Below are 9,054 nucleotides of genomic sequence, written 5' to 3' on the forward strand. Positions count from 1 at the left end.
TAAAGAACTCCTACCAACAACAACAAAAAACCAACTTCATTTAAAAGTGGGCAAATAAGTTAAACAAATATTTCTCCAAAGAAGATATACAAAAGGCTGAGATGGTAACATCACCCATCATTAGTGAAATGCACATCAAAACCACAATGAAATGCCACTTCACACCCAATAGGATGGCTATTATCAAAATAACAAGTGCTGAAAAAGATATGGAGAAATTGGAACCCAAATATACAGTGCTGGTGGGAATGTAAAAATTTCTAGGTATGTGCCAAAAAGAAACGAAAGCATGTACTCAAACAGCATGTCACAGCAACATTAGTCACAACAGCATAAAAAAAAATAAATGGGGGGGGGGAGCAAACCAACTATCCATTGACAGACAAATGAATGAACAAAATGTGGTATACACATACAATGAGATATTTGGCTTTAAAAATGAAGGCAATTCTGGCAAATGCTGCAATAGGGATGAACCTTGAAGATATTATGCTAAGCGAAATAAGCCAGTCACCTAAGGATAAATACTGTCTGATTCCACTTATATGAGGTTCCCAGAGTAGTCAAATTCATAGAGACAGAAAGAAGAATGCTGGTTGCCAGGGGCTATGGGTGAAGGGAAATAGGGAGTTAGTGTTTAATACATACAGAATTTCAGTTGGGGAAGATGAAGAGGGTTCTGGAGATGGATGGTGGTGATGGCTGCACAACAATGTGCATGTACTTAATGCCACGGAAAAGTACACTTGAAATTGGTTAAAATGGCAAATTTTATGGTATGTATATTTACCACAATAAAAACAAAAATAACACTTGCTATGCATCCTTCCTATTGACTCTATCCTAATCAAAGATCTCATCTCATCTCTTCATACCCAGGTAAAGGCAACAGCTACTGTAGTCCCTGGTTCATCACATTCCCTTCTCATTCTAACTTAATCTGTAGATCACTGACAGGTTCAATCTTGCTGGTTTATCACATTAATATCTGGTCTCCAAACTTTCAAAGGCTCTGCGTATCTTACAGAGACTAAAAATTGAAATCTCCTCAATCCAGTACTCAAACTCTTTTGTAGACAGATACCCTTCCAATTGTCTAATGTTTTCTTTTTAGTCCCCCAAAGAAATTCAGTCGACAGCATCAGCTCATCCTTGTTTCTATTTCCCTCCCCCAAAACTAATCTCCACATTATACTCTTGCTCTTACCTCACAAAGTTAACTGCTCCAATCTCTCTGTAAATCTAAACCCTCACAGGTTAGCTCAAGTCCCAAGTGTTCCAGGAAGTTCTTCAGTCTCCTGAGGCCTCATTCATCTCCCTCTAAGCAGAATACCTACCGCATTCTTTGTACCGGTAGTACCAGACTGCCTTCTATACTCACAGAGGCACACAGCTTATCTTTCTGGAGGGCAAAGCCTACATATTACACTTCCTTTTTTCCTCTAGCACCTAGCATAATGCAAAACCCAAAGCAGATCTTCAATAATCACCTGTGTAATTGAACACAAGGTACAATGTTGGATGTGTAAGTTTCATTCACCAGATTATGAAATCAGAATCATTTGATATTATTGTTATTTCTGAATGTTAACCTGTGGCATACAACAAACCAAATTGCTGTGATTCAACAAGACGCATAGAAACTAGGTGGCATAACCTGGCAAACACAACACAGGTGTTTTAAATCCTAATATTTGAGTCTGATACAAAAAAGTTGTTTAAATGCTGCTGTTGGGGCACAGACAATACAGTAATTTAGGTCATGGGACAGAGTATTGACATATGGGGTTTTACTGAATGCATGCAAGAATGAGCCGTGATGTAATTGGGCAAAAATGTAGTCACAGGCCTATGAAAACTCTAAATGAAAAGTCATTTTTTATTAAATTCAGGTTAGGAAAAAAAAATCATCAGTTAGTTATCATAACTGCTGGTAGCTGTCAGAATCAGAGTAAGATACTCTCATTTCTGCTTTCAACTTGAATGCACAAAGACGTAGGAATGCTGATAGGTATTGGTGTGAATGCAATCAATGAATAAGAATTCAGGAGTGTAATAAGAGCTTTCTAAATGGGGCGTAGATCCTAGTTTTGGTCCAATCCCTGACCAGCTGTAGAACCCACAGCCAGTCACTTATCTCCCTGGGCCTAGTTTCCTGGCTCTAAAAAAGTCACTAAAGGTTTTCTGACTCCAAAATTCCAGGACAACCTTAACCACAGCTGCCATTAATATACATGATTCTTACAATTTTAAATCTTCCACATTTCCGGAAGAAAGTAATTTATTTCAGCAATCTAACAGGAATGGATGCTACTCAAAGGCAAGATTCTGTTAGTTGAAAAAAACTAAAAAAAAGAGAAAAAAAAAACTAAGTAATTCTGTAAAAATGCCCATGTCCTCATTACAGTAAGATGTTTTATCAGGGGGAACAGTGCTATGGTAAATATAACCAATACTGCTTCTGTAAATTACCCCTAATCCAGAGTATTTATTATCTCTCCTTGTATGTGAAGACGTGCTATTGTAAATAGTTAAAAGCAGAAGCAACACTCCTTAGAGCTTCTCCAAAAGACAAAACAAAAAAACGTGAGAAAGTTCTCATCCTCGGGATAAAGCTAATAAACAGTTGTGCAAATGATAAGAAACTGAGAAATGCACGCTGTTAGCCATTCAAATACTCCAAGCACACACTCCTTTATCAAACACTCAGTACTGTCTCCCTTCCAACCTGTCAAAGCGCAATTCCAGTTTGATCCCGAAACAGAAACTTACCCGGACAATCTAACTTCTCCCCCCAGGAGCAGCCATCTACAGGCCTGCTCCCTCTCCAATTCTGGCCGGCCGTTCTCACGTCTACACAGGGGCAGTCGCAGCCTCGCAGCCCCGCAGCCGGGTAAACACGCGCCGGAGTCTCGGGAGTGGTTCCCCGGCGTCCAGGGAGCCAGCGGGTCCCGCCCCCCGAAGCCAACAGCCCGGAGTCCACCAAGCCGCCACCGCCGCCACCTACGACCGCTCTTCCCGCCCCGGGCGCCACACCTAACGCTGCTGCCCCCGGGACGGCGGCGCACAGCCCAGCCCGCCTCTGAGTGCACGGGGACCGGCCAGTCCGCTGCCGCCGCCGTCGCCTCAGCCCCAGACGGACAACTGTCCCTTCCCCGCCGGCGGCCCGGCGCCTCCCGCGGCGGCCCAGCACCAGCGCGGCCCCCTCACCGCCCAGGCACAGCCCCTTCATCGCCGGGACGCCCCGCGCCGCGCGGGGCACAGCCTCGGCTCACAGCCTCAGAGACACCGAGGAACACTCACCCCGGAGGCTCCTCCCGCCGCTGCTGCTGCTGCTGCTGCCGCCGCTGGGACCGCGGCCGTCGCCCCCGCCGCCGCCACCACCAGCACCGCCGTCCGCACCGGCGCCAGCACCCCCAGCCATCCTCCTCCTCCTGCCGCTGCCGCCGCCGCTGCTGCCCTCTCCGCTCCTGTCAGTGGCTCAGGCTCCGGGACTGCTCCTGGTTTCCCTCGCCGCCATTTTGACTCCTAGAGGGAGCATCGGCTCGGCGCGGCCCTACGGCGCCTGCGCGGCGCTGCGGAGCCGACCCGAGCCCCCCCCCCCCCCCCGACGTACAGCGTCCGGGATCATGTGGGCGCGCGCGCCGGGCTGAGCAGTTCGCGGGACGCGAAGCCGCCTGAGCTGAGTGAATCCGTCTTATTCCCGCTCCACGCCGGGGAGTGGGGCGCATGGCGCTCGGAATTGAAGTTCGTTGTAGCGTCCTGCTTATTACAGGAAATGATGACAAATCATTAAATGTATTAGATTGTAATTATAGTAACTATGTTATGGACGACCGGTTCTATCAATTCATGTTTCCATTCGTCGGCCGGCATCCTAACTGGTCGCACACAGCGTAACCACCTTAAAGAGGAGTCTGCGCTTTCGCGAAGTCCTTTCTAACGTTCTTAGTGGTTCAGTGGCTTCTTGGCAGTTTATCTTAAGCACTGTCTGCGTGGTACTTTTACAGGCACCACCTTGCCAGTTGTATAGTAGGTTAAAAAAATCTTGAAAAGTTTTTCTCAACGAGATACCTCCATAAACGAGGGACAAGGATTGATGAAAACCCACAGTTGCAACGTGATAGAGCCAAATCCCTCTTCCCTAGATGCTCCTTGTCGGGGAGGTTGCAAAAATTTCAGCGGTGCAATAACAAAACGCTTTACATTTATGGAGTGCCTTACAGTTCTCAAAACACCGTTTTAGAAAGAAAAAAGAAAGGCATCATTTGAACACAAAAACTACTCGGAGGTAGTCGCAGCAAACTAAGGGGATAGACTTCAACGTAGCAAGTTGTTTGCCCAGGGGCAAACCAAGTAGGCAAACCAAGACCAGAACCTTCACAGTTCTATAGGCCTTAGCAATACTAGACGTACTAGTCCTCTGGGGTTTATTGAAAAACCTCTGTAAAGTATTTGCATTTTCAATACCGACCCACCCTTGGGAAACAAGTTTTCTAAGTCCCAGCTAGTCTCTGTTCTGAATCCACCTCTAAGATTCAAAGAACAAGAGCAATTTCAAAATGTGTGAGTATTTTTGACCATCTCTTGGTCCTTTGTTTTTTTATACATTTCATAGCTGGTTTGGAAGATTTTTCTTTTTTGACATCCTTCAATGGAAGGACTTCATCTCTTTGACTATAATGGTTGCTTTTGTCTGTACTTTCTTCAGATTCGATTTGCCTTCCTTGTGCTCATTCATCACCTCCTTATTTCCTTGACAAGATGTTTCTTTCCAATTTGTATTCAGTTTTTTCCGTTCCAGCCCATGCGTTTCCCTCTACCCCAATCCTTGAACGTTTGGAGGTTGTAAGGAGAGATTGTAGTATTCCCTTGTCTGAAAAAGGATCCCCTAGCTAGCCAGGTTATCTTTAACTGAGTACATAGATGTGGACAGTAGACAAGAAGTGTGTGGAAAAGTGAGAAAATACAAGTGAAACTGACCCATCTAGTTGGAGCAAGAATTGGCTCTGAATGCCCACCTCCCTCTTTGTTGTATTTCCCCTAAATGCCTAATTAAATCTTATCTATGAAGGGAACCAACGTTTTGCCACCTTTAAGCAGCCTTTTTGGGATATTGATTTTAAGCTGTTTCTTAAAAAACAAAAGACTCAGAAAGAATCTTTGACCACACATCCTTTCCTGCTCAAGAGATTCAGACAGAAAAACCTGCTTCAGGAAGGAACTCTTAGGATGTTCGCTTTAGCCTAATCTAGCTTGAGTATGCTAAATAGGAGGGCTTCAGGCAGGGGCCTGTTAGCTAGTACATAGCCCCTGTGTCCCATTGTTTCTGGGTTGCTGTCATGCGGGAGACCCTGCTCGCTGCGCCATTTTTCAGGCGGGGCGGCCTGCGGGGTCTCTGCTCCCGCTCCCCACACAAGAACGCAGGATATGGTGAGGCCAAAAAGGAACACCCACGGAGCCATAGGTAGGGGAGTCATACCACTATGGTCTCACTGGAGGCTGGGCCCACTGGACGCACGACCTGCCATCCGCCTTTCCGCCAACCGACCAACCGACGACTCTCCTCCACTCTCGACTCTGTTCCTCTCCTCTCTTCCGCTCCCCTCGGCTCTGCTCGGCTCCTGGGCAATCCTCGGCAGTCCTGGGCTCTCCTCCGTAGCCGCAGCAGTTATACCAGCGGCCAATTGGCTAACCGGCCACAGCCGACAGCCAATCAGCCACAGCCGAGCCAGCACCTTTCCATGTGAGGCCGAGAGCCTGTAAACTACTCTCTGGGGCTCTGTCCCCACAGTTGCCTAGCGAGAATTGGCTTACCTTGTATGTTCTGCTCTTCCTCAATCACCTGCAAATCGCCCATTCTCACTTCTGAAATCTAAGGCCCCATTCATCCCTTTTCTCCATTGTCCAAAATGTCATATATACCCAGTGTTGCCTCACTGTCTTTGTAATTTTCATGTTTACATGAATTCCCCATGTGCATGTATTAAAATTTGATTGTCTCCTGTTAATCTGTCTCTGTTAATTTGATTATTAGCCCAGCAAGAAGAATTTAGAAAGTGGGAGGAAAAGTATTTCTTTTTAGCCCCCACACTATTTGTTTAGGATTTATATAGCTATGAACTAAAAGGTTTAGCTTTGCCTGTTTTTGTATTTTATGGAATTTAAGATGCCATGATTTGACATCTCATTAAGAAACAAAAATCTATTAATTAAATCACAACCATTTGTGACAATATGGATGGATCTTGAGATTATAATGCTAAGCAAAATAAGTGATTCAGAAAATGCAGAGAAACATATGATTTCACTGATATGTGGTATATAAACCAAAAACAACTAAAGAACAAAACAAACAAATGAGAAACACAAACTCACAGACACAGACAATAGTTTAGTGGTTACCAGAGGGTAAGGGGGCTGGGAGGGTAGTAGATGAGGGTAAAGGGGTCAAATATATGGTGATGGAAGGAGAACTGACTCTAGGAGGTGAACACACAATGGAATTTATAGATGATGTAATACAGAATTGTACACCTGAAATCTATGTAACTTTACTAACAATCGTCACCCCAATAAACTTTAATTAAAAAAAAATCACAACCCAGCTATAAGAGAGCATCAATTTTAAGACAACAAATTTTAGCATTGTTAAAAAATGAAAAAATAAAATAAAAGCATCTTAGAAAGGATGAAATATAAGTGGAATTGTCTTGTATGATTACTTTTGTGTCTTGCTCCTTTGGCTTAACATCATGTTTGTAAGATTCATCCATGTTTTGTACAGCTCAAGTTCATTTAATGCATGAACATATCACATTTTTTTTAATCCATGCTATTCTTGATGGATATTTAGGTTGTTATTAGTTTTTGACTCATATAAACAATGTTGCTGTGAACATTCTTGTTCATATCTTCTGGTGCACGTGGACATAAGTTTCTCTACACATATACCCAAGAGTGATAGGACAAGCCAATTTTCATCTTTTCTAGGTCATGCCAAACTGCTTCTCCAAATGGTTCTTCCTATTTTCACTCACACCAGCAGTATAGAGAGTTTCTATTAGTCCATATTCTCATCAATGGAATTGTCTCTTTTTTTCTTCATTTTTACCAATCTGATTAGTCAGTTGTGTTATCTTATTGCAGCTCTAATGTGTACTTCCTTTATACTAATATGGTTGAGCACCTTCTTTCTCATTTGAATTTCTTCATTTGCTCAGCTCTTTTTCCCATTTTCTATCTGGTTGTCTTTTTCTTCTTTAATTGTAGGAATTCTTTATGTATTTTGGATGTAAACTCTTTTCTTGGTTTTATGTATTGCAGATATCTTTTCCCACTGTGTGGCTTGTCTTTTCACTCTCCTTATTGTGTGTTTTGATGAAGTGAAGTTCATATTTTAAATGTATTTGAATCCATGTGTAGGGGAGGCAAAGCTTTACCCATTTCAGGTCTCTAGCGGGGATTGAGAATTAAATTAACAGAGACAGACTAACAAGAGAAAGGCATACAGACTTTTACATGTGCGGGGGAGCCCCCTAGGAAAGTGAAGACCCAAAGAAGCAGTTAGAGCCAAACTAAGTTGGACAAAGAGTACTAAATTGTAAAAATGTGACAAGACAAAGGGGCTTGGGCCAGAGCAGTTAATCATGAAAAAGTGATTAGGAAAATAAGGGTTAGGTTAACAAGATTCATTTGTATAGATTTCCCTCATCCTTGATTCCCGTCTCTGGTGATAAGAATGTTTCTTTTCTCCAGGTATGTGGAGGACGTCTTTCATATCTTTCAAGGTACCAATCACTGTCCTGGGTACTTTGACACATTCATTTTCTTTTTTTTTTTAAGTTTATTGGGGTGACAATTGTTAGTAAAATTACATAGATTTCAGGTGTACAATTCTGTACTACATCATCTATAAATCCCATTGTATGCTCACTACCCAGAGTCAGTTCTCCTTCCATCACCATATATTTGATCCTCCTTACCCTCATCTCCCACCCGCCTCCCCCCTTACCCTCTGGTAACCACTAAACTATTGTCTGTGTCTATGAGTTTTTGTTTCTCATTTGTCTTGTTCTTTTGTTGTTTTTGTTTTATATACCACATATCAGTGAAATCATATGGTTCTCTGCTTTTTCTGTCTGACTTATTTCTCTTAGCATTATACTCTCAAGATCCATCCATGTTGTCACAAATGGTCCTATTTCATCTTTTCTTACCGCCAAATAGTATTCCATTGTGTATACATACCACAACTTCTTTATCCATTCATCTATCGAAGGACATTTTGGTTGTTTCCATGTCTTGGCCACCGTAAACAAAGCTGCAATGAACATTGGAGCACACATGTCTTTATGTATAAATGTTTTCAGATTTTTTGGGTAGATACCCAGGAGAGGGATTGCTGGGTCATATGGTAATTCTATTCGTAATTTTTTGAAGAACCTCCACACTGCCTTCCATAACGGCTGCACCAGTCTGCATTCCCACCAACAGTGTATGAGGGTTCCTTTTTCTCCACAGCCTCTCCAATACTTGTTACTATTTGTTTTGTTGATGATAGCCATTCTGACTGGGGTGAGGTGATATCTCATTGTGGTTTTTATTTTCATTTCTCTGATGATTAGTGATGTTGAGCATTTTTTCATATGTCTAATTGCCATTTGTATTTCCTCTTTGGAGAAATGTCTCTTCAGGTCCTCTGCCCATTTTTCAACTGGGTTGCTTTTTTGTTGTTGAGTTTCATGAGTTCCTTGTGTATTTTCGATATTAGCCCCTTATCGGAGGCACTGTTTGCAAAAATCTTCTCCCATTTAGTTGGCTGCCTCTTTATTTTGTCGATGGTTTCTTTTGCTGTGCAGAAGCTTTTAAGTTTCATATAGTCCCATTCATTTATTTTAGCTTTTACTTCCATTGCTTTTGCAGTCAAATTCATAAAATGCTCTTTGAACCCAAGGTCCACAAGTTTAGTACCTATGTTTGTTTCTATACAGTTTATTGTGTCAGGTCTTATGCTTAAGTCTTTGATCCATTTTGAATTAATTTTGGTACATG

General features: G+C 42.8%; 1 protein-coding gene across 1 annotated transcript in view; it reads right to left on the minus strand.

Moving 5' to 3' along the window:
• The window catches only part of BTBD7 (BTB domain containing 7), a 75,163-nt gene extending 71,721 nt beyond the window's left edge, over positions 1–3,442 (minus strand). Inside the window, exon 1 of the mRNA XM_019745488.3 lies at positions 3,304–3,442. The gene's annotated coding sequence lies outside the window, so the exon portion shown is untranslated. The remainder of the gene's footprint in view (positions 1–3,303) is intronic.
• Between the last annotated feature and the right edge of the window lie 5,612 nt (positions 3,443–9,054).

This window comes from Rhinolophus sinicus, chromosome 3 (genome assembly GCF_057876585.1).
Source record: "Rhinolophus sinicus isolate RSI-liver-muscle chromosome 3, RSI-T2T, whole genome shotgun sequence".
Lineage (NCBI taxonomy): Eukaryota > Metazoa > Chordata > Mammalia > Chiroptera > Rhinolophidae > Rhinolophus > Rhinolophus sinicus.